The 23,184-nt window shown below is 38.6% G+C and overlaps 1 protein-coding gene across 3 annotated transcripts in view; it reads left to right on the forward strand.

The window, feature by feature from the left end:
* The window catches only part of LOC129655040 (peptidyl-prolyl cis-trans isomerase FKBP1A-like), a 196,906-nt gene that overhangs the window by 25,323 nt on the left and 148,399 nt on the right, over positions 1-23,184 (forward strand). The window lies entirely within an intron of this gene.

Raw genomic sequence — 23,184 nt, forward strand, 5'->3', positions numbered from 1 at the left:
TTCTGACACAGACATCAGAAGGGGGTCCAAGAGTGCCCCACTGGTTAGTCTTATATACTTTTACCAGACCCACTCCCACAACATACATCTTAATTGAATAAGATTAGAACCAACAATAGAAAGATCTAACCAGACCTACTCCCACAACATACAGTTTAGTTAAGGAGAAACATGTCCTTGAACAAGATACATTGTTGTTATATACTCCCTGGTGGCTCAGACAGTAAAGCATCTGCCCACAATGTGGGAGACCCTGGTTCGAACCTGGGGTTGGAAAGATCCCCTGGAGAAGGAAATGGCAACCCACTCCAGTACTCTTGCCTAGAAAATTGGGCTACAGTGGGCTACAGTCCATGGGGTCGCAAAGAGTCGGGCACAACTGAGCGACTTCACTTTCACTTTCTTTCACATAGAGCTTAAGGAAAAACGTGTCTTTGAGCAAGATGAGTTATTTTGTTGTGTAATCATAAGCTCTGGGATTAAAGAAGCAGTAGTAGTTGTTGTCAGCCTGCCAGGCTCCTCTGTCCATGTGATTTTCCAGGCAAGAATACTGGAGTGGATTGCCATTCCCTTCTCCAGAGGATCTTCCCAACCCAGGGTTTGAATCCAGGTCTCCTGCACCGAAGGCAGATTCTTTACTGTTTGAGCTACAGGGAAGTTAGTCTTAAAGATTGTTGTCATAACAACTCAGAGTTTAAGAAAAAACATGTGACTAAAACAAAGCAATGTAAGAAAAAAAAAAAATTGTCCCTTTCTCCTCCTTGAGGGATCCAGACTCCTTTAGTTCAGTTCAGTTCAGTTGCTCGGTCATGTCCAACTCTTTGCGACCTCATGGACTGCAGCATGCCAGGCCTCCCTGTCCATCACCAACTCCCGGAGTTTACTCAAACTCATGTCCATTGAGTCGGTGATGCCATCCAACCATCTCATCCTCTGTTGTTCCCTTCTCCTCTCACCTTCAATCTTTCCCAGCATCAGGGTCTTTTCCAATGAGTCAGCTCTTTGCATCAGGTGGCCAAAGTACTGGAGCTTCAGTTTCAACATCAGTCCTTCCAATGAACATTCAGAGGGGTCCATGGAGGTTCATCGGAGAAGGCAATGGCACCCCACTCCAGTACTTTTGCCTAGAAAATCCCATGGACGGAGGAGCCTGGTAGGCTGCAGTCCATGGGGTTGCTAGGAGTTGGACACGACTGAAGTGACTTAGCAGAATGGGGGTTCATGAACATTCTATGGGGTTGCAAAGAGTTGGACACCACTGAGTGATGAACAACAGATGTTGAAGAAACAGAAACAACATTGCTTATGTTTTCTCTGTTAAGAAAAAATACCTTTACCTTGAATAAAAAAAAAAAAAACAAATTTAGTGAAAGGGAATTGAAATGAATTCAAATACTTTGAAGGCATGAACATTTCTCAGATCAGGGGCAGGCAAGACAAATTTGAGGGTTAATCTCTTTCTGAAATGACTTTAACTAATGATTGACAATAGTTTGTGCATAATAATTTAGCTTCATTGCCCCTCTGAAACGTCTTCTATGCAGTCTCTGAGGTCTTCAGCAGTCTAAACTACTTAAGAATCTTGATCCAAATTATACTGTAGGAAACAGGACACTTGAAAATGATATTGCTTAACTTCTCTCATAGAGCATAGAAGAACAATGAAAAACAGGCAAGAATAGATATAATCTGTATAAGAATAAATATATTTTACTGATCAACTGACTTCTGTCTACTACATATGGACAGGACTCCAAAATAAATTATAGGAAAGAATAGTTTGTGCACATTTGTCAAGTGAAACTGTAACTCTTCAGTGCTTATATTGGTTCTTTGAGTATTCCTGGTTTACTTGAATTTGGCCACCTCATGCGAAGAGTTGACTCATTGGAAAAGACTCTGATGCTGGGAGGGATTGGGGGCAGGAGGGGAAGGGGACGACAGAAGATGAGATGGCTGGATGGCATCACTGACTTGATGGCTGTGAGTCTGAGTGAACTCCGGGAGTTGGTGATGGACAGGGAGGCCTGGCGTGCTGCGATTCATGGGTCGCAAAGAGTCGGACATGACTGAGTGACTGAACTGAACTGAACTGAAAGAAATAAAAGGGCTTCCGTGGTAGCTCAGATGGTAAACAATCTGCCACCGATACAAGAGCCTTGGGTTCTATTCTCAGGATCAGGAAGATCCCCCAAAGAAAGGAATGGCTGCCCACTCCAGTATTCTTGCCTGGAGAATTCCATGGACAGAGAAGCATGGTGAGCTGCAGTCCATGGGGTCGCAAAGAGATGGACACGACTGAGCGACTTTCACAAAGAAAACCCCCAAAACTCTCTCCATCCAATGACAGATAATTTAGTCATGCTTATTGTAACTCCAACTGTTACAGTTTTTAAAAGATAAGGAAATTAGAAATATACATTAAACTCAGATTTGATTTTTTATCTCACAAATGTGATATCAGGAGTCTTAACTGGATGAACATAGCTTACTACCTTTTGAAAAACAAGCCTAAAATAAAAGGGATGTATTTGGAAACAACTTTATTTCTTTTCTTTTTTTCCTGTTGATTGCTCAAAGCTTGCAATAGTCTAGAAGACTAAAGGAAATTAAACCAGCTGTAAGAGAACTACATAAATTACAAACTCTTTGAAGTGATGTTGATTATATTAACTTAAATATTAACATAGAGATACAATTCAAGGTGATTAATGTTTTCCAGTATAATATTAACGATTGGAATGTCTGGTGACAAAAATAATGAAGTATTCTATTGTTACTTTTGTGCCCTGCTTTTTGACTCATTTAGATATCTTTACATTTCTTTTGAAGTATATAGAAGGAATTTTCTCTGTGCATATTTATGATTTAGTATGCACACTCAACAAATACTAAAATGTTAATCTATTTGAGAAAACATACTGTTCTCACATGCATCAGACAAATTCCAAAATAGGAGATCCAGTGAATAGAAACAGGTATGATTCTCGAAACATTGTTTTCACTAAGACAAGATTACAGTTTGTTGTTTAGTCGCTCAGTCATGTCTGACACTTTGTGACCTCATGAACTGTAGCCCACCAGGCTCCTCTATCTATGGGGTTTCCTAGGCAAGAATACTGAAGTGGGTTGCCATTTCCTTCTCCAGGGTATCTTCTTGATCTAGGGATTGAACCTGTGTCTCCTGCATTGGCAGATGGATTCTTTACCTCTGAGCCCCCAGGGGAGCCCATATTACAGTTTACTCATCTCTAAATGTCTATATTTTTAGTATTTTATGGTGGAGATGGTGATGATAGTGACAAGGAAGAATTCAGGCATGGGTCTCGGTGCACAGGAAGATGGTTAGATCTATTAGGAATATGCTGGCAGTTTAAAAATTAGGTAGAGGAAATGAACAACTTAACATGATTTAATCACAAGGGGTTTGGATATCTGCTTCTCCTCAGCACATAACCTAGAGTAGGGCTGTGTCTAGGTCAGTGTTATCCTTTCATGTTAAGTCTCCAGTGGCTGAAAATAATCATCTCATGAATACCTATTAGTGGTTTTTAAAGCTCTGTATTGCTCTTTAGCTACTCCTGAGACAGAGCATACACAGATGTAAGATCCTGACTGTAAGCAATCCAACAATTTATCTCTGTGTTTTGTAGGCTCTTCTGATGCAAAATTGTTGAGCCATCAGGAAGGTCTTACTTTGTCCACACATTTAGTTAATTAAACATTTGTGTGTCCAGTAGACATAATGAAAACTATGTGGATCAGTTCTTTTCTGTTTTACTTTCAAAACTTTTGTCAAAGCTCATTCTCAAATCAGCCTTGTGACAGCTCTCTCACACACACAGGATTGCTGGGTACTTGGAGGGTTAGAAAATAGGGTGTTTTGATTATATGAGGAGTCAATCCAAATGAAATAGACACAAGTATCAACTTAGAGTAACACAGAAACATTGAACAAGGCTTTATTTTTTTAAATCAATATTGCAGTTTTAAAATTTTAGAGTTATAGATGCCTCAAATGTAACCACATAATTAATTTGAAGAATCAAATAAATTAATTCATTAAATAAGATTTGCTATGAAAAAACAGTCTTCCTCTTCCTTCTCTCATTCATTTTCCCTTCCTCAAAGAAGTCGCTTTTATATCTTTTAAATATCTATCTATCTGTCTGCACTTTCTATCTGGAGCACGTATGTGTGTGCATGTGGTATTTACCTCCTGTTAACATGCTTATGGGAGAAGGCAATGGCACCCCACTCCAGTACTCTTGCCTGGAAAATCCCATGGACAGAGGAGCCTGGTAGGCTGCAGTCCATGGGGTCGCTAAGAGTTGGGCATGACTGAGCGACTTCACTTTCTCTTTTCACTTTTATGCATTGGAGAAGGAAACAGCAACCCACTCCAGTATTCTTGCCTGGAGAATCCCAGGGACAGAGGGGCCTCATGGGCTGCCGTCTATGGGGTCACACAGTATTGGACATGACTGAAGCGACTTAGCAGCAGCAGCAGCAACATGCTTATACTGTTAACTTTTTGATTTTTCATTATTTTGGCATTATCTACTGACTCCCTGTGGGCTTCCCAGGTGGCTCACTGGGTAAAGAATCTGCCTGCAATGCAGGAGATGCAAGAGACACAGGTTCAAACCTTGGGTCTGGAAGATCCCCTAGAGGAGAGCAGGGCAACCCAATCCAGTATTCTTGCCTAGAGGATCCCACGGACAGAGGAACCTGACGGGTTGTAGTCCATCGGGTCGCAAAGAGTTGGACACAGCTGAAGCGACTGAGAACGCATGCAAGCACTGACTCCCTGCAATGGAAAGCAAAGATTTTACTCTGTTTTCCCTTACTGTCATCTCTCTCTCCTCCTACTCAACTCTCCTCCTCTTAATATGTTGTTGTTGTTGTTCAGTCACTCAGTGGTATCCGACTGTTCATAACCCCATGGACTGCAGCACACCAGGCTTCCCTGTTCCTTACCAACTCCTGGAGTTCACTCAAGTTCATTTCCATTGCATTGGTGATGTCATCCAGCCCTCTAATCCTCTGTTGCACCTTCTCCTTCTGCCCTCTATCTTTGCCAGAATCAGGGTCTCTTCCAGTGAGTCAGTTCTTCACATCAGGTGGCCAAAGTATTGGAGCTTTAGCTTTAGCATCAGTCCTTCTAATGAATATTCAGAGTTGATTTCCTATAGGATTGACTGGTTTGATCTCCTTGCTGTTCAAGGTACCCTCGGAAGTCGTCTCCAGCACCACAGTTTGAAAGCATCAATTCTTCAGCACTCTGCTTTCTTTATGGTCCAGGTCTCACAATCGTACGTAACTACTGGAAAGACCATAGTCTTGACTACAGCTGTATTATAATTCTGGTTGGAGTAGATTTCAATATTTATATTATAAAGAGTGGGGAATTTTATCCAGAGCTTCACTATAATCTTGAGATATTGGAATGTTGCTGTGTAGAATTCAAGGCTACTTTGATTCCTGTTTCTTTGTGTATAAACTCTCCCCTACTCCCACCCCCCTGAAGCTTTTAGGATTTTGTCTCTTACCTTGGTGTTTGGAAATTTCATGATGTTCAGTGAGATGGCTTTATTTTTACTTTTTTTTTTTTTTTTTTTTTTTTTTTTACTGACACTTGGTGGGCTTCTCAGTTAGTCCTGGGACCTTTTCTTTCATTATTTCCCTGGATCAGTTTTCTTTCAGCATTCTGTCTACTTTTGTTTCTATCATTTGGAGTTTGGGTCATCTAGATCATCAGGTCCTCTCTGGTGGCTCAGATGGTACAGAATCTGTCTGCAATGCAGGAGGCCCAGGTTTGATCCCTGGGTAGGGAAGAACCCCTAGAGAAGGGAATGGCAACTCAGTTCAGTATTCGTGCCTGGAGAATTCCATGGACAGAGGAGCATGGCGAGCTGCCGTCCATGAGGTCTCAAAGAGTCAGACACAACTGAGTGACTAACACTTTCTCAGTTCAGTTGCTCAGTCATGTCCAACTCTTTGCGACTCCTTGGACGGCAGCACACCAGGCTTCCCTGTCCATCACCAACTCCCGGAACTTGCTCAAACTCATGTCCATCAAGTCGGTGATGCCATCCAACCATCTCATCCTCTGTCGTCCCCTTCTCCTCCTGCCTTCAATCTTTCCCAGCATCAGGGTCTTTTCAAATGAGTCAGTTCTTCGAATCACGTGGCCAAAATATTGGAGTTTCACCTTCAGCATCAGTCTTTCCAATGAATATTCAGGACTGATTTACTTTAGAATTGACTCACTCATCTAGATTAATCCTCTCATTATATTATTTTTTTTTTAGTTGTTTTAAAATTTTTAATATTTTTGCTTTCATTGTGGCCTATGTATTCATTGTTATGTATTGAGTTTTGCATATGTGTTATCGTATTTTCATTTCCAGTAGCTTTCCTTTTGCTCTAAAAATGTTTCCTAAAAAACCAATATTCTGTTTTTGTTTCATGATTTTGATACCTTCTTTTGTCTCTCTGAGGATACTGATGATCTTTTTTTTTTCTTTTCTCTTTTAAGAGTTCTCTGCTCTGTATCCAGTTTTACTCCCAATTGCTTTTCCTCTTTGATTATTTTGATATCAGTTTCTCTTGTTGATTGTTTTTCTCAGATGCCTGAGAAAAAGGCATTTTACATTCTACTCATTTGTTTCATATTCAAAAGTCAGTGACTTAAAATCTTGGGGCGCTCTGAGACTATGAAAGAGGTTAGTCTTCCATAGGCTTTGCCGTAGGATGATGTGGCTGAACAGTTTAGTTGTGAAGACCCTGACATCTCCATCTATAGGGCTTTTTCCTTAGGTTGGTCATGTTCTGCAGAGAACGATCCTCTATTCACCTGTGTGAAGATGAAAGATACCTGTTGGCATTCTGGGATTTGGGTTAGGGTTAGGGTTAGGAAGTGAGATCAGTTTTCAGCTTTGCCCAGATCCCATTTAGGATTCAGTTGTATGCCACTCTTCCACCTGTTTCTGACTTCCAAACCCTTATGCTGTTGTCCTTTCTCACATACTCCTAGTTATTTTGGGATAATGTTAAAAAAAAAAAGTTAATTTATTGTCATTTTGGTGGAGTTTTTTTGAGAAATAGAAAGTAGATGGGTGTGTGAAATTTGATTTCACCTGGGGTCTTAATCTTTCTGAAGTTATTCTATAGAGACTGAAGATGAAAATCCATTTATTATCCTGGTTATGTTCAGGATTTCTGGGAATGTGGCTCCTAAATTTATCCTGTAAGATAAGCATTAGCCAAAATTGAAATGTAGTCTAAGAGCAAGGTTGACCTTGTGATGATATTGGTTGAAATTGGATGATACATACATGATAGTTCGTCATACAAATGCTCTGCTGCTGCTAAGTCACTTTAGTTGTGTCCGACTCTGTGCGACCCCATAGACGGAAGCCCTCCAGGCTCCCCCGTCCCTAGAATTCTCCAGGCAAGAACACTGGAGTGGGTTGCCATTTCCTTCTCCAATGCATGAAAGTGAAAAGTGAAAGTGAATTCGCTCAGTCGTGTCCGACTCTTAGCAACCCCATGGACTTTAGCCTACCAGGCTCCTCCGTCCATGGGATTTTCGAGGCAAGAGTACTGGAGTGGGGTGCCATTCTCCGACAAATGCTCAAATATTGTATATATTTGAAATTTCCTACAATAGACAGTAAAAAAGAGAAAAGTTACTGTACAGCCCTCAGTAGAAGTGTTTCTAAATTCAAGAAGCAAGTAATTTTTTTCTTAAGTTATTCATAGCATGCTGTCCTATATGTTATAAATTCAAAAGAGTTTAAATTATATGCCTCTGTGAAAGCTATGGACTTCAGTCATAACACCATGAGTGTTTTTGGATTAAAATCAAATTAACTTCCTGATAATTGGGTGTGCCACTGTTATTGACTTAAGTAACCACTTCATTGCTTACTAGTACGCCCTTTTAAGGACCATTCTCAGTTTCTTCTCTTTTTCTTGTGCTTGAAACTCGAGCTTAATCTGGTTCACTCCAAATCTCAGCTCAGTATACATCCAGTTTCTCAATTTAGGTGCTCAATTCTTTTTTTTTTTTGCCTTTCACTGCTTCCCCTATATGTCAACTGACATATGAAAAAGATGACCTTAATTATTATACCTTATTTTATACCTTATAAAATATTATACCTTATAAAATAAGGTATAATAAGGTATTTTATTATACCTTAATAAAATAAACTCAAGGACATTAAATATCAATGCAATTACAATTTGTCTAAAAATACATAATTCTCATGGAATAAAAATTTAGCTTAATGTTTTATAAAAAGTAAAATTTTGAAGTATGAAAATTGTTTTAGATGTTGTATTGTACTCGGAGAAAAGCAAACAGTTATAATATCCTGTAGCAGTACTGCAAAATAGTAACTCTTTGAAGAATAATGCACTTGATCAACTATATGAAAATATGTCATGGTGATTAGGAAATTTTGGCTATTTTTAGCAATTACTTTAGAACTTGGAAATTAGAGGCAAGCAGGTGGAAATTGAAGACATTAATAGTAAAGAGAAATGTCAAATTTATGAAAATGCTCTTTGCAATCGTACTAATATATTTAGTTCCACTGGCTACACTTAGACCTTTATGTTATCGTCTACTTTGTTTTCTCTTGAATTTGCTCTGGTTTAATATGTCAAAACCCAAGTATATCTATAAAATGACATTTCTTCAACATGAGGTGTCTGTACAGAACCTTGATTTATGTACTTAAGAACATGTGTAATTAAAACGAAAGGATCAGGAGAGGTTTTCTATTGGTATGTGGGAGATCAAAGATTCATGTTTGGAAGAAGCTGTCAGAGTCCCAACTAGTCAAACAGTTCTCAGCTGGGGTTGCTTATAGCCCCTCTAAGAGGGTATTTAGAAATATGGGCATTTTTCACTGTTACATGACTGAACGGAAGGGGCCCCATTAGCATTTTAGTGGCTGGAAGGCGGAGATGATAGGATAGATACTCTATAATGTCTGAGATGGTTAGGATGACAAGGAATTGTCTTTCCCAATTCCTCATCAGGCCAGTCACCATTTGACAATTGAATCCTTTCCACATTATGGATTTATTGTAAAAATAATGAATAGGAAATTCAATTTTAGAATTATAATCATGAAATTCTTAAAATTTGAGGAATAGATATGAGTGGAGACAATACAAATTCATTGGAATTGGAAGGTCACATAATAGAAATCTATTTATCATCTCTCTATAACAGTTAAGGTTCCCAAGATTTTCTGTATAAAATATCTCCAGATTTAAATTCACTCAAATTAACTCAAGTATGTTAAAATGATTGTTCTTTCCTTCCCAAATGGAGTTTCGGGATTAAAACAAAGCAAGCACCTGCTCCTGCAAATAATCCAGAATATAGAGAAGCACAAAGAAGAAACAACCATAACTATTAATTTTATTACCCAGAGAAACTGTCATTAATGTATACATCAGGATTTTTCAATAGTAGCACAAATGAAATTTTGAATTAGGTGATTCTTTGAATTAGATAATGGGAAGCTGTCCTGTGCATGGTAGGATGCTTAGCAGCACTCCTGGCCTCTACTCACTACATTTCAGAAGCATCATACAGCTTGGACAACCAAAATGTGTCCAGAGATTGCCAAATGTCCCCTAGGAGAGAAAAATCACCCCTGGTTGAAAACCACTAAGTTTAAATGTGTAACCTTTCCTCTGTGTGTGTGTGTGTGTGTGTAGGTGTTTAAACACTATGTCCTTTTGGATGCTATTAAGAATTCCAGTGCTTAAGCAAACTAAACTCACTATAGCTAGTTGCCATAGTGTATTTTGAAATACCTTTCAGGGTTGTGACTTTAATGGGATTCCTGGGGTTCAGTGGATTACATAGGTTCTTTTACGTGTAGCAGGAGGGTCTTCTTTCCTTACTATGATTTATTCTTTATCAATTTTTTCATCTTCTAGATGTGAACCAAGGTCTCCAGTGATGATGATTTGCATAGGTAAACCACCTGCTCTAACCTGCTTGGGGAATGTCATGGTCTCACCCTGTGGCCATTTAGTTCGTTGCTATTTTCTCTCTCTCTCTCTCTCTCTCTCTCTGTAGTCTGTCCATTCTGGGCTGACATCTGTTTTAATTCAGGCTGAATATCTTCCATTGGTGGTTGTGTGTGCTGCTTGCATGATGGGAAGACATTTTTAATAGACAGCACACATTTTCTTCTGTACTGTCTTGGCAGTTTCATACTCATTTCTGCTTAAGCTGGTCACTAGGCTGACTGATGAGAACTCATTCTCTGGAAGAGCATGACAACTATTTTCTACTTTTTCCAAGTGAGTCAGATTGTGAATGCTATTTCGTGATTTATTAAAACATGAAAAATATATATTGGCAAGTAATAACATGCAGTAGATTTACAGTGTGCATTCTGAATGGACACATCAGGACCTTGTCTTTTTTAGCTTTCCTGCATCCATACAACTAGACTCACAAGACAAGTTCTTTACATAAATTAAAAGAGCCCCTCCATGCCTGGACTCCACATGTCATTCTCTTTGTCCGTGACAAAAGAGGCAGCCAGGCAAGGTATCACCCCACCCACTATCCTCAGCCCCACCCAAATTATCCTGAAAGAATAAACATTTACTAAAAACTGTGTTATCAAATTGTTGGGAAATTGAATGTATTCCAAGAGCAAGAGATGCTAAGATTGGAATAAAGTCCCCTCCTTCCTCCACCCCTGAGACCTTGTTCTTTGAGAGTGAGCAAAACTGTAGCATTAGAAAATCTCAGCTAAAAGAAGAAGCATAGTTCCAGAAGTTCACATTAGTGTCAGAAATGATGACCGCTTAACCACTGCCTATGCACACCTCCCAGCCTTCTTTGCATATGTTGGTTCTAGCCAATGAAATGTGAGTGTACCTCTTGCAGGATATAGAACCAGAAGCCACCTCATCCCCATATTTTCCTGCTGTGACGACCTTAGAGCCTGCAAGTATTGGATGACATGGCTGTAAGATGAAAGGCACCTAGATCTCGGAGTTGCCACACACAACTGTGCCAGTCCTTCCTATGACCTGAGGAAGATGTTTTTTGTTACTGCAGTATGGCCTCTCCTAGACTAAGATATCAGTCAACCTTAAGGGGTTGGAAAATGAAAGAGAGGAAGTGTGACTCAAACACAATTAGATAAATGAAATGGAGCAGAGAAGCAATTAGCTCAATTTGAGAATTACAGAAACATTTTAGACAATTGTTTTCTTTATAGCAGAAAGAGGGATTTTGTCTGAATTGTTGGTCTGTTGATGGCAATCAAATTTCCCAGGAAATTTCTGGGAGAAGAACCTCATTGTGTTAGTATTTTACTCTTCTGTTAAAAAAATTAAAACCCCAAAAGCTAAAATAATTATTCTTTTATTACAAAGTTTAAGTTGTATTAAGTGCCAAGTGTTTATCAGCTGTGCTTCAAAATTACCCTTTTTATTAAAGTTTTATTTGTACTCAAAAGGAAAAATATATATTTTTAATTAAACATTTCTTTTTGTTTTTCTTTAACATGGTGTTTTGTTGTTGTTTAGTTGTAAATCATGTCTCTGACTCTTTGTGACCCCGTGGACTGTAGCCTGCCAGGCTCCTCTGTCCATGGGATTTCCAAAGCAAGAATACTGGAGTGGGTAGCCATTTCCTTCTCCAGGATATCTTCCTAACCCAGGGATCAAACCCAGGAATCCTGCTTGGCAGATGGATTCTTTACTATGGAGCCACCTGGGAAGCCTTTTGTTTAACATACCTGCCTGAAATAGTCACAGTCAGAATCGTAGACTCGAGATTAATGCTGACCTTTTGTGTTGATTTTGTTTCAATGCAGTTCTTGGGTGCTCTTATTATTGTTGTTCAGTCTCTCAGTTGTGTCTGACTTTTTGCAACCCCACTGACTGCAGCATGCCAGGCTTCCTTGTCCTTCACCATTTCCTGGAGCTTGATCAAACTCATGTCCATTGAGTCGGTGATGCCATCCAAGCATCTCATCCTCTGTCGTCCCCTTCTCCTCCTGCCTTCAATCTTTCCCAGCATCAAGGGTCTTTTCCAGTGAGTCAGTTCTTCACATCAGGTTGCCAAAGTATTGGAGCTTCAGCTTCAGCATCAGTCCTTCCAATGAATATTTAGGACTGATTTCCTTTAGGATTGACTGGTTTGATCTCCATGCAGTCTAAGGGACTCTCAAGAGTCTTTTCCAATACCACAGTTCAAAAGCATCAATTCTTTGGTGTTCAGCCTTCTTTATGGTCCAACTCTCACATCCATATATGACTACTGGAAAAACCATAGCTTTGACTAGATGGACCTTTGTCAGGAAAGTAATGTCTCTGCTTTTTAATATGCTGTCTAGGTTGGTCATAACTTTTCTTCCAAGGAGCAAGCATCTTTTAATTTGAAGGCTTCAGTGATTTGGGAGCCCAAGAAAATAAAGTCTCTCACAGTTTCCATTGCTTCCCCAGCCATGAAGTGATGGGACTGGATGCCATGATCTTAGTTTTTTGAATGTTGAGTTTGAAGCCAGCTTTTTCACTCCCCTCTTTCACCTTCATCAAGAGCCTCTTTAGTTCCTCTTCACTTTCTGCCATTAAGGTGGTGTCATCTGTATATCTGAGGTTATTGACATTTCTTCTGGCAGTCTTGATTCCAGGTTGTGCTTCATCCAGCCCGGTATTTTGCATGATGTACTCTGCATATTATTTAAATAAGCAAGGTGACAATATACAGCCTGACTTACTCCTTTCCCAATTTTGAACCAGTCCGCTGTTCCATGTCCCTTCTAACTCTTGCCTCTTGACCTGCATACACATTTCTCAGGAGGCAGGTAAGGTGATCTGGTGTTCCCATCTCTTGAGTTTTCCACAGTTTGTTGTGATCCACACAATTAAAGGTTTTAGTGTAATCAATGAAGGAGAAGTAGATGTTTTCTGGATTCTCTTATTTTTCCTATGATCCAACGGATGTTGGCAATTTGATCTCTGGTTCCTCTGCCTTTTCTAAAACCAGCTTGAACATCTGGGAGTTCTTGGTTCACGTATTGTTGAAGCCTATCTTGGAGAATTTTGAGCGTTACTTTTCTTGCATGTGAAATGAGTACAATTGTGTGGTAGTTTGAACATTCTTTGGCACTGCCCTTCTTTGGGACTGAAATGAAAACTGACCTTTTGCAGTCCCATGGCCACTGCTGAGTTTTCCAAATTTGCTGGCACATTGGGTTCTAGGCACAATTTAAAGGCACCATGATATTTTTATTCTTTTTAATCTTCACTCTTACTACAAATCTCAGAAGCTAGGAGAAAAAAAACAGTTTTGAACATTTTTTTAGTTTATACTTGGTTGCAGTTCTTCTTTTTCAACTTTGTTGTTACATTTGAAATATAAGTGAAACCTCAAAAACTAGTTATATTGTTAGTTTTAAAATGTTTTCAAAGGATTCACTGCTGTTGCAGCACTAGCTAAATACCTGGACAATAAAAAGTTTGGAAGAAAATTTAGAGATCTCAGATATCTTCACTCTGACCTTCTTAAAAAATACCTAAACATTTCCAAAGTTGTAGGAAGAAGGGATTCCCCATTTTTGTCATCTTCAAAAGATGACAGAAAGAATTGGCAAATAGATTAAGTCTGGGAGGAAGGCCACCTGGCTCTTGTAATTAGACAAGAAGGAATCAGTCAAGCCAAAGGGTTTTCCCCATAGGGAGACACTGGTAGTGAGAAAGATTCTTGACGATGGATAGAGATAGAGTGTAAGAAGCTGGAATCTAGCCTAGATCCACACATAATTTGGAGAGCTAGATTTCACACTAAAATTGAGCCAAGGCTTAGTGAAAGCTTTGCAGTTTAGCAAATGTCATTTGAGTTTCAGATTTCAGAAAAGAGCCTTAAAGAAGAAACAGAGTTTTGGCAGTGATGGTGACTGGCTGCTAATGGCTGCTGCTAATGGTGGCCACACAATGTGCACTTCCTGCTCCCCCAACCACCGCGCCGCCCCCCTTTACTGACTCAGCCAAATGATGCAGGGGTACACATTTAATTTCTGAAAGTGTGTAGCAGCAGTGCGTATCATGTGTTCTCAGCTTTCTGGATGTTTTTCATGTTGAAATGCAAAGAACCAGTAGCAATTTAAGAAATACAGAGGAAATGAAGGGCTTTTTAAAAAGCATCTATTTAGTTACCCATTTATTTTATTCCATGTATTGCAGCCCACAATTACACAAATAATTAAAATAAAGATGCAGTCAACTCTTGGCTATCAGCTATAATAAGCTTTCCCGACACAAGCTGTATTATAATAGGGTAAAGTGGCCAATTAAGGACTTGTTTCTGAGCAGTGAACAGAGGTGTTAGATCCAAAATCTAAAGAGTCAAAGAGCAGGAGCAGACAAAGAAAGGCCCCCATGCAGGCTAGAAAGCAGATCCTCCACTGAGAGAGGAACCAAAGTTTGTGAAGAGGGAGATAAAGCTTTCAGACTTAAGTCCTATGTCTTGGCAGAACATTTACAAATATTCTGACAAATAGATAACTTCCTGCTTATCATCTGTAGGTTATAAGCATCTTGATGCTTATAACTTGTGGGTACACTCTTAAAGTAACTATGACAAAGACAAAAGCAAAAAATAGTTGGAGTAATAGATGCCAATGAATTTTGCCATGTTTTTCATGCTGGCTAGAGTGTACTGTGGCTCTTTAGTGTAATAAAATATTTATCATCACATTTTAAGTTTTAGTTCCAACATTTTTCAGGTTCCAGTGTTTACTCATGTGTTGGGCCTTCTGTTTAACAGACACATGTGTAATTGTCTCTTTGTCTTTGTCTGGCCCTTAAAATTAACATTTCTTTACTCCAAACGCTGTTTTGATTTGTTTGATGTCATTGTGATCAGGCACAGAAACTTGGGTTCACCATTGACAATCACAATAAATGTGAATGGATTAACCTGCCAGGTGAAAAAGAAATTGCCAGCCTTGAATTTTTAAAAAAATCTAGCAATCTGTCTTTTTTTTTTTAAAGTGCATATTTAAATATACACAGAAAAATTGGAAGTGAAACAATGAAAAATGTATAACAGACAACTATTAAACAGAATGAAACTAGTATATATAAAAATCAGACAAAATAGATTTTTTTTTTTTTTTTTTTATTAATTTTATTTTATTTTTAAACTTTACATAACTGTATTAGATTTGCCAAATATCAAAATGAATCCGCCACAGGTTTACATGTGTTCCCCATCCTGAACCCTCCTCCCTCCTCCCTCCCCATTCCATCCCTCTGGGTCGTCCCAGTGCACCAGCCCCAAGCATCCAGTATCGTGCATCGAACCTGGACTGGCAACTCATTTCATACATGATATTTTACATGTTTCAATGCCATTCTCCCAAATCTTCCCACCCTCTCCCTCTCCCACAGAGTCCATAAGACTGTTCTATACATCAGTGTCTCTTTTGCTGTCTCGTACACAGGGTTATTGTTACCATCTTTCTAAATTCCATATATATGCGTTAGTATACTGTATTGGTGTTTTTCTTTCTGGCTTACTTCACTCTGTATAATAGGCTCCAGTTTCATCCACCTCATTAGAACTGATTCAAATGTATTCTTTTTAATGGCTGAATAATACTCCATTGTGTATATGTACCACAGCTTTCTTATCCATTCATCTGCTGATGGACATCTAGGTTGCTTCCATGTCCTGGCTATTATAAACAGTGCTGCGATGAACATTGGGGTACTCGTGTCTCTTTCCCTTCTGGTTTTCTCAGTGTGTATGCCCAGCAGTGGGATTGCTGGATCATAAGGCATGTCTATTTCCAGTTTTTTAAGGAATCTCCACACTGTTCTCCATAGTGGCTGCACTAGTTTGCATTCCCACCAACAGTGTAAGAGGGTTCCCTTTTCTCCACACCCTCTCCAGCATTTATTACTTGTAGACTTTTGGATCGCAGCCATTCTGACTGGTGTGAAATGGTACCTCATAGTGGTTTTGATTTGCATTTCTCTGATAATGAGTGATGTTGAGCATCTTTTCATGTGTTTGTTAGCCATCTGTATGTCTTCTTTGGAGAAATGTCTATTTAGTTCTTTGGCCCATTTTTTGATTGGGTCATTTATTTTTCTGGAGTTGAGCTGTAGGAGTTGCTTGTATATTCTCGAGATTAGTTGTTTGTCAGTTGCTTCATTTGCTATTATCTTCTCCCATTCTGAAGGCTGTCTTTTCACCTTGCTAATAGTTTCCTTTGATGTGCAGAAGCTTTTAAGGTTAATTAGGTCCCATTTGTTTATTTTTGCTTTTATTTCCAATATTCTGGGAGGTGGGTCATAGAGGATCCTGCTGTGATGTATGTCAGAGAGTGTTTTGCCTATGTTCTCCTCTAGGAGTTTTATAGTTTCTGGTCTTACGTTTAGATCTTTAATCCATTTTGAGTTTATTTTTGTGTATGGTGTTAGAAAGTGTTCTAGTTTCATTCTTTTACAAGTGGTTGACCAGAGTTCCCAGCACCACTTGTTAAAGAGATTGTCTTTAATCCATTGTATATTCTTGCCTCCTTTGTCGAAGATAAGGTGTCCATATGTGCGTGGATTTATCTCTGGGCTTTCTATTTTGTTCCATTGATCTATATTTCTGTCTTTGTGCCAGTACCATACTGTCTTGATAACTGTGGCTTTGTAGTAGAGCCTGAAGTCAGGTAGGTTGATTCCTCCAGTTCCATTCTTCTTTCTCAAGATCGCTTTGGCTATTCGAGGTTTTTTGTTTTTCCATACAAATTGTGAAATTATTTGTTCTAGCTCTGTGAAGAATGCTGTTGGTAGCTTGATAGGGATTGCATTGAATCTATAGATTGCTTTGGGTAGTATACTCATTTTCACTACATTGATTCTTCCAATCCATGAACATGGTATATTTCTCCATCTGTTAGTGTCCTCTTTAATTTCTTTCACCAGTGTTTTATAGTTTTCTATATATAGGTCTTTAGATTCTTTAGGTAGATATATTCCTAAGTATTTTATTCTTTCCGTTGCAATGGTGAATGGAATTGTTTCCTTAATTTCTCTTTCTGTTTTCTCATTATTAGTGTATAGGAATGCAAGGGATTTCTGTGTGTTGATTTTATATCCTGCAACTTTACTATAGTCATTGATTAGTTCTAGTAATTTTCTGGTGGAGTCTTTAGGGTTTTCTATGTAGAGGATCATGTCATCTGCAAACAGTGAGAGCTTTACTTCTTCTTTTCCAATTTGGATTCCTTTTATTTCTTTTTCTGCTCTGATTGCTGTGGCCAAAACTTCCAAAACTATGTTGAATAGTAATGGTGAAAGTGGGCACCCTTGTCTTGTTCCTGACTTTAGAGGAAATGCTTTCAATTTTTCACCATTGAGGATAATGTTTGCTGTGGGTTTGTCATATATAGCTTTGATTATGTTGAGGTAGGTTCCTTCTATTCCTGCTTTCTGGAGAGTTTTGATCATAAATGGATGTTGAATTTTGTCAAAGGCTTTCTCTGCATCTATTGAGATAATCATATGGTTTTTATTTTTCAATTTGTTAATGTGGTGTATTACATTGATTGATTTGCGGATATTGAAGAATCCTTGCATCCCTGGGATAAAGCCCACTTGGTCATGGTGTATGATCTTTTTAATGTGTTGTTGGATTCTGGTTGCTAGAATTTTGTTAAGGATTTTTGCATCTATGTTCATCAGTGATATTGGCCTGTAGTTTTCTTTTTTTGTGGGATCTTTGTCAGGTTTTGGTATTAGGGTGATGGTGGCCTCATAGAATGAGTTTGGAAGTTTACCATCCTCTGCAATTTTCTGGAAGAGTTTGAGCAGGATAGGTGTTAGCTCTTCTCTAAATTTTTGGTAGAATTCAGCTGTGAAGCCGTCTGGACCTGGGCTTTTGTTTGCTGGAAGATTTTTGATTACAGTTTCAATTTCTGTGCTTGTGATGGGTCTGTTAAGATTTTCTATTTCTTCCTGATCGAGTTTTGGAAAGTTGTACTTTTCTAAGAATTTGTCCATTTCTTCCACGTTGTCCATTTTATTGGCATATAATTGTTGATAGTAGTCTCTTATGATCCTTTGTATTTCTGTGTTGTCTGTTGTGATCTCTCCATTTTCATTTCTAATTTTATTGATTTGATTTTTCTCCCTTTGTTTCTTGATGAGTCTGGCTAATGGTTTGTCAATTTTATTTATCCTTTCAAAGAACCAGCTTTTGGTTTTGTTGATTTTTGCTATGGTCTCTTTTGTTTCTTTTGCATTTATTTCTGCTCTAATTTTTAAGATTTCTTTCCTTCTACTAACCCTGGGGTTCTTCATTTCTCCCTTTTCTAGTTGCTTTAGGTGTAGAGTTAGGTTATTTATTTGACTTTTTTCTTGTTTCTTGAGGTGTGCCTGTATTGCTATGAACTTTCCCCTTAGGACTGCTTTTACCGTGTCCCACAGGTTTTGGGTTGTTGTGTTTTCATTTTCATTCGTTTCTATGCAAATTTTGATTTCTTTTTTGATTTCTTCTGTGATTTGTTGGTTATTCAGCAGCGTGTTGTTCAGCCTCCATATGTTGGATTTTTTAATAGTTTTTCTCCTGTAATTGAGATCTAATCTTACTGCATTGTGGTCAGAAAAGATGCTTGGAATGATCTCTATTTTTTTGAATTTACCAAGGCTAGCTTTATGGCCCAGGATGTGATCTATCCTGGAGAAGGTTCCATGTGCGCTTGAGAAGAAGGTGAAATTCATTGTTTTGGGATGAAATGTCCTATAGATATCAATTAGGTCTAACTGGTCTATTGTATCGTTTAAAGTTTGTGTTTCCTTGTTAATTTTCTGTTTAGTTGATCTATCCATAGGTGTGAGTGGGGTATTAAAGTCTCCCACTATTATTGTGTTATTGTTAATTTTAAGGCAAAAAAATTATCAAGCTATCAAGACAGTTTTGTGCAGTGCTGGAATAGACAAGTTGAGGGAATAGAGATCTCAGAATCAGACTCAGAAACTTAATATATGACAGAGGTGGCATTTCCAACTCTAGGGAAAGGTTGATCTAGCTGGAAAAAAAACGGTACTCAAACAATGATGACCCATAAGGAATAAAATATATATTAGATTCATATCTCTCACCATACCCACAAGTTAATATCAGAAGATTAATAAAACCTACTGTGCAAATTAAATCTTTAGACCTTTAAGAAGTTATAAAGAACTTCTCTGTTAGAAAAATATCTTTTAACACTTCTAGGAGAGGAGTATAATAAATTGAACCCACAGAAAATAAACTATAAAGGGAAGAAATTAAGTTTTACTGCATAAAAATTAAAATGTAAAAAAGTATATTATGAAGAGATGCCATAAGTAACAACAGAAAAGTAAAATCATAAGCTATATACTAGAAGATAATTTCAATGCATATAGCCAGGAGAGGATTAAGATGCAGAATTTTCAAAGACCTCCCATAAATTATTACAGAAAAGATTAACAACTCAATATAAAAAAGACAAGGTATCTAAACTTAAAAGGAAATTAAAATGTCCAACAAACAAGTGAAAATATGTTCAGCCTAACTAGTAATCAAAAAATGCAAATTACAACCACAATGAAACACAATTTTACACCTATTTGATTGATAAAAATGAAAAAAACCTTGAAAATACTAATCAGTGCAGAGGATGTTGAATAGTAGAAGCACCCATACACTAGTGGTGAGATTATATATTGATAAATCCGTACAGGAAATGGTTAAGGACTGAATGAGTTTCTCCAAATTCATATGTTATAGCTCTAATTCCCAGTGGGATGATATTTGCGAGTAGGGCCTTTTGGCCTGGAGGAAGGCATGGCAACTCACTCCAGTATTCTTGCCTGGAGAATCCCTATGGACAGAGCTGCCTGGTGGGCTACAGACCATGGAGTTGAAAAGAGTCAAATATAGCACAGCCCAGCACAGGGCCTTTTGGAGGTAATTAGGCAGCCCATTCCAATATCCTTGCCTGGAGAATTCTATGGACAGAGGAGCCTGACTGGCTACAGTCCATGGAGTGGCAAAGAGTCAGACATACTTGAGCAACCAACACACACAGGTTTAGATGAGATGGTGAGAATGGTCCCTCCATGATGCAATTAGAGTCCTTCAAAGAAGAGGAATACAAGATATCTGTCATATGAGGTCACAGCAGAGAAGGTGGTTGGCTGTCTGCAAGCTAGAAAGAGAGCTCTCTCTAGGAACCAAATGGGATGGCACCCTGATCTTTGAATTCCTATCCTCCAGAAGCATGAAAAATAAATTTGTCATTTAAACTACCCAGTCTATTTTGTTATGGTATCTGGAGTTAACTAAGAGATCAATTTCACAGTATGTAGCCAAGTGTAAGGTGCGTAGATACTCTGTGGTGGATACAATGAAGATACCCCAGCATTGCTTCCCAAGTTGGTCTACTGTGCGTGTGTGCTGCTAAGTCACTTCAATCGTGTCTAACTCTGCAACCCTATGGACCATAGCCCGCCAGGTTCCTCTCTTTTGTTAAAAGTTTGAGAGCTAAAATCAATATTTCTCAGACTCTTGAGAAGTTAGAACACCAGAAACATGGGGTTCTGTTAATTAAATACAGTTGGGAAATACTCAGGGAGTCGAAATGATATGGGGGCAATTCCTAAATTGATGTTTTGGTTGTCAGGCAGAGTTTGTTTGGTTTTTCTTACAGTAACACTGAATGTCAGGTCACTATTTTCATCAGAGTTGACAGACAGTTGTAGTTCAGAGGCTGTGGTTTCTTGATCCTGGGGTCGCAGTGGTAGTGGTTTATTTCTCAACTCAACAGCTCCAATAATGGCTTCCTGATTTTCAACCTTTCTGACAGTAGCCAAGGTGAACTTCTAGTGGGTTCTCCTAGTGGCATTGTTCTGAGTCATTCTTAAAAGTCTGGAGCCCACTCCTGTAGCCTCTTCATTGATTTTTGAGGCATTTAATACTGTGTTGTATATTTCTCTCCTTAAAATAATTGTTGTTTCTGTCTCCTACAATTGAACACTGACCAAAATTTGACCTAGAATCCTACATCTAGATATATACCCTAGGAAAACTTTTTGCATATGTACTCAACTTCTACATATATTTCCTAAGTACACTCTGGTGTTTGTGCCCAAGGAGACATATAAAAAAAATTCATAGTGGCATGGTTTCTAATAGCAAATATATACTTGATAGGAAAATGAATAAAAAAGTAGTATAATCTTGCAATCTCTGACATATTTTATAATAATTAAAAATAATAATCAAACATAAGCATGTAAGACATAATAGCAGCATTTGGTTAGCTTAACAAAATAGTGGCAGTTTCTAAGTGCAAGGCTTTAGGAATCAGATGATTAAAAATGAATCTCCTTCTCCTTAGTTCTCAGTTATATATTCCTAGGGTTTGTTCACTAAACTTTTCTTCTTACCATACACATTCTTCCAGGGCTTTCTCATGCATTCCTACAGTTTTAAGTACATTGTACATATTGATGATTGTCAAATATATATCCCAAAGTTTCCAATTCGTTATGTCCACTGACTACTGGCTATCTCTCCACGTAGGTATATTGAGGTTATTTTGAATTCAGTAAGGCAGCAAATGATCTTTTCTTCCAAACCAGCTTTTCATTTCGTTTTCCCAATCTCAGTCTAGAGACAATGCCATTCTTTATTTCCCCAAATTAGAAATCTGGTATCATCCTTGCCTATATTATTTCCTTCACACTCTGCCCCTCACACACAGTCACTTTGTTGAAATTTTTCTCATCAATTATACAATCACTTCATATATCTACCATTCAAAACCCTTTTAACTTATTGTCACCTTGCCTGAAATCTTACCCACCTATCCGTTCCACATAACAAACTAAGTGACATTTCTAAAGCAAAATATCATTATATTATTCTCTTTTTTAATATCTCTCAGTGGATTCTTATTGCTACTAACCATAATACTCATGGCCTTCATGATATAGCTTCCAATTACCTTTCAGTGTTCTCACTTTTTTCCTGCTCTACAATGCAATCCGTATTATGCCTCTCAGTTTCTCAGATTGTGGTCTTTCTGATATCCACAGCTTCCCATGTGCTTTTTGTTTTGTGTGGCGTACACTTATCTTCCCTTTTTATTCATGTCTATTAGGTCTCAGGTGAGACATTGATATCTTCCAGTAGTATGTATCTCTAACATTCTCTTCTTTCCTTACATTACATTCCCTTTCCCACAAGTCTGTATGTGTATCTAACAGTTAAGCCCTTAAGAAGAACATAACCACCATATCCTCATCACATTGACTATATTTAGCAATTAGTCTCAATATCAATTAATGTCCATTCTGTGTACAAACTTCCTTGATTGACTCAAAACAGTTTACAGTGGATTTGCTTGAATCAGAATCAAAATCCACACATTGCTATGCTATGCTATGCTAAGTCGCTTCAGTCATGTCCGACTCTGTGCGACCACATAGCCCACCAGGCTCCCCCGTCCCTGGGATTCTCCAGGCAAGAGTACTGGAGTGGGTTGCCATTTCCTTCTCCAATGCATGAAAGTGAAAAGTGAAAATGAAGTCGCTCAGATGTGTACAACTCTAGGCGATCTCATGGACTGCAGCCTACCAGGCTCCTCCGTCCATGGGGTTTTCCAGGCAAGAGTACTGGAGTGGGGTGCCATTGCCTTCTCCGCCACACATTGCAATAGGTTTATTAATACGTCTTGTCTATTGTAGTTGCTGTTGTTCAATCACTAAGTCATGTCCAACTCTTTGCGACCCCGTGAACTGCACCATGCCAGGCTTCCCTGCCCTTCACTATCTCCTGGAGCTTGCTCAAACTCCTGTCCATTGAATCAGTGATGCCATCCAACCATCTCATCCTGTGTCACCCCCTTCTCTTCTTGTCCTCAATCTTTCCCGGCATCAGAGTCTTTTCCAATGACTTTGCATCAGGTGGGCCAAAATATTAGAGCTTCAGCTTCAGCATCAGTCTTTCTAATGAATAGTCAGGGATGATTTCCTTTTGGATTGACTGGTTTGATCTCCTTGCAGTCCAAGGGCCTCTCAAGAGTCTTCTCTGGCACTACAGTTCAAAAGCATCAATTCTTCGGTGCTCAGCCTTCTTTATGGTAC

Source organism: Bubalus kerabau, chromosome 6 (genome assembly GCF_029407905.1).
Source record: "Bubalus kerabau isolate K-KA32 ecotype Philippines breed swamp buffalo chromosome 6, PCC_UOA_SB_1v2, whole genome shotgun sequence".
In the NCBI taxonomy this organism is placed as follows: domain Eukaryota; kingdom Metazoa; phylum Chordata; class Mammalia; order Artiodactyla; family Bovidae; genus Bubalus; species Bubalus kerabau.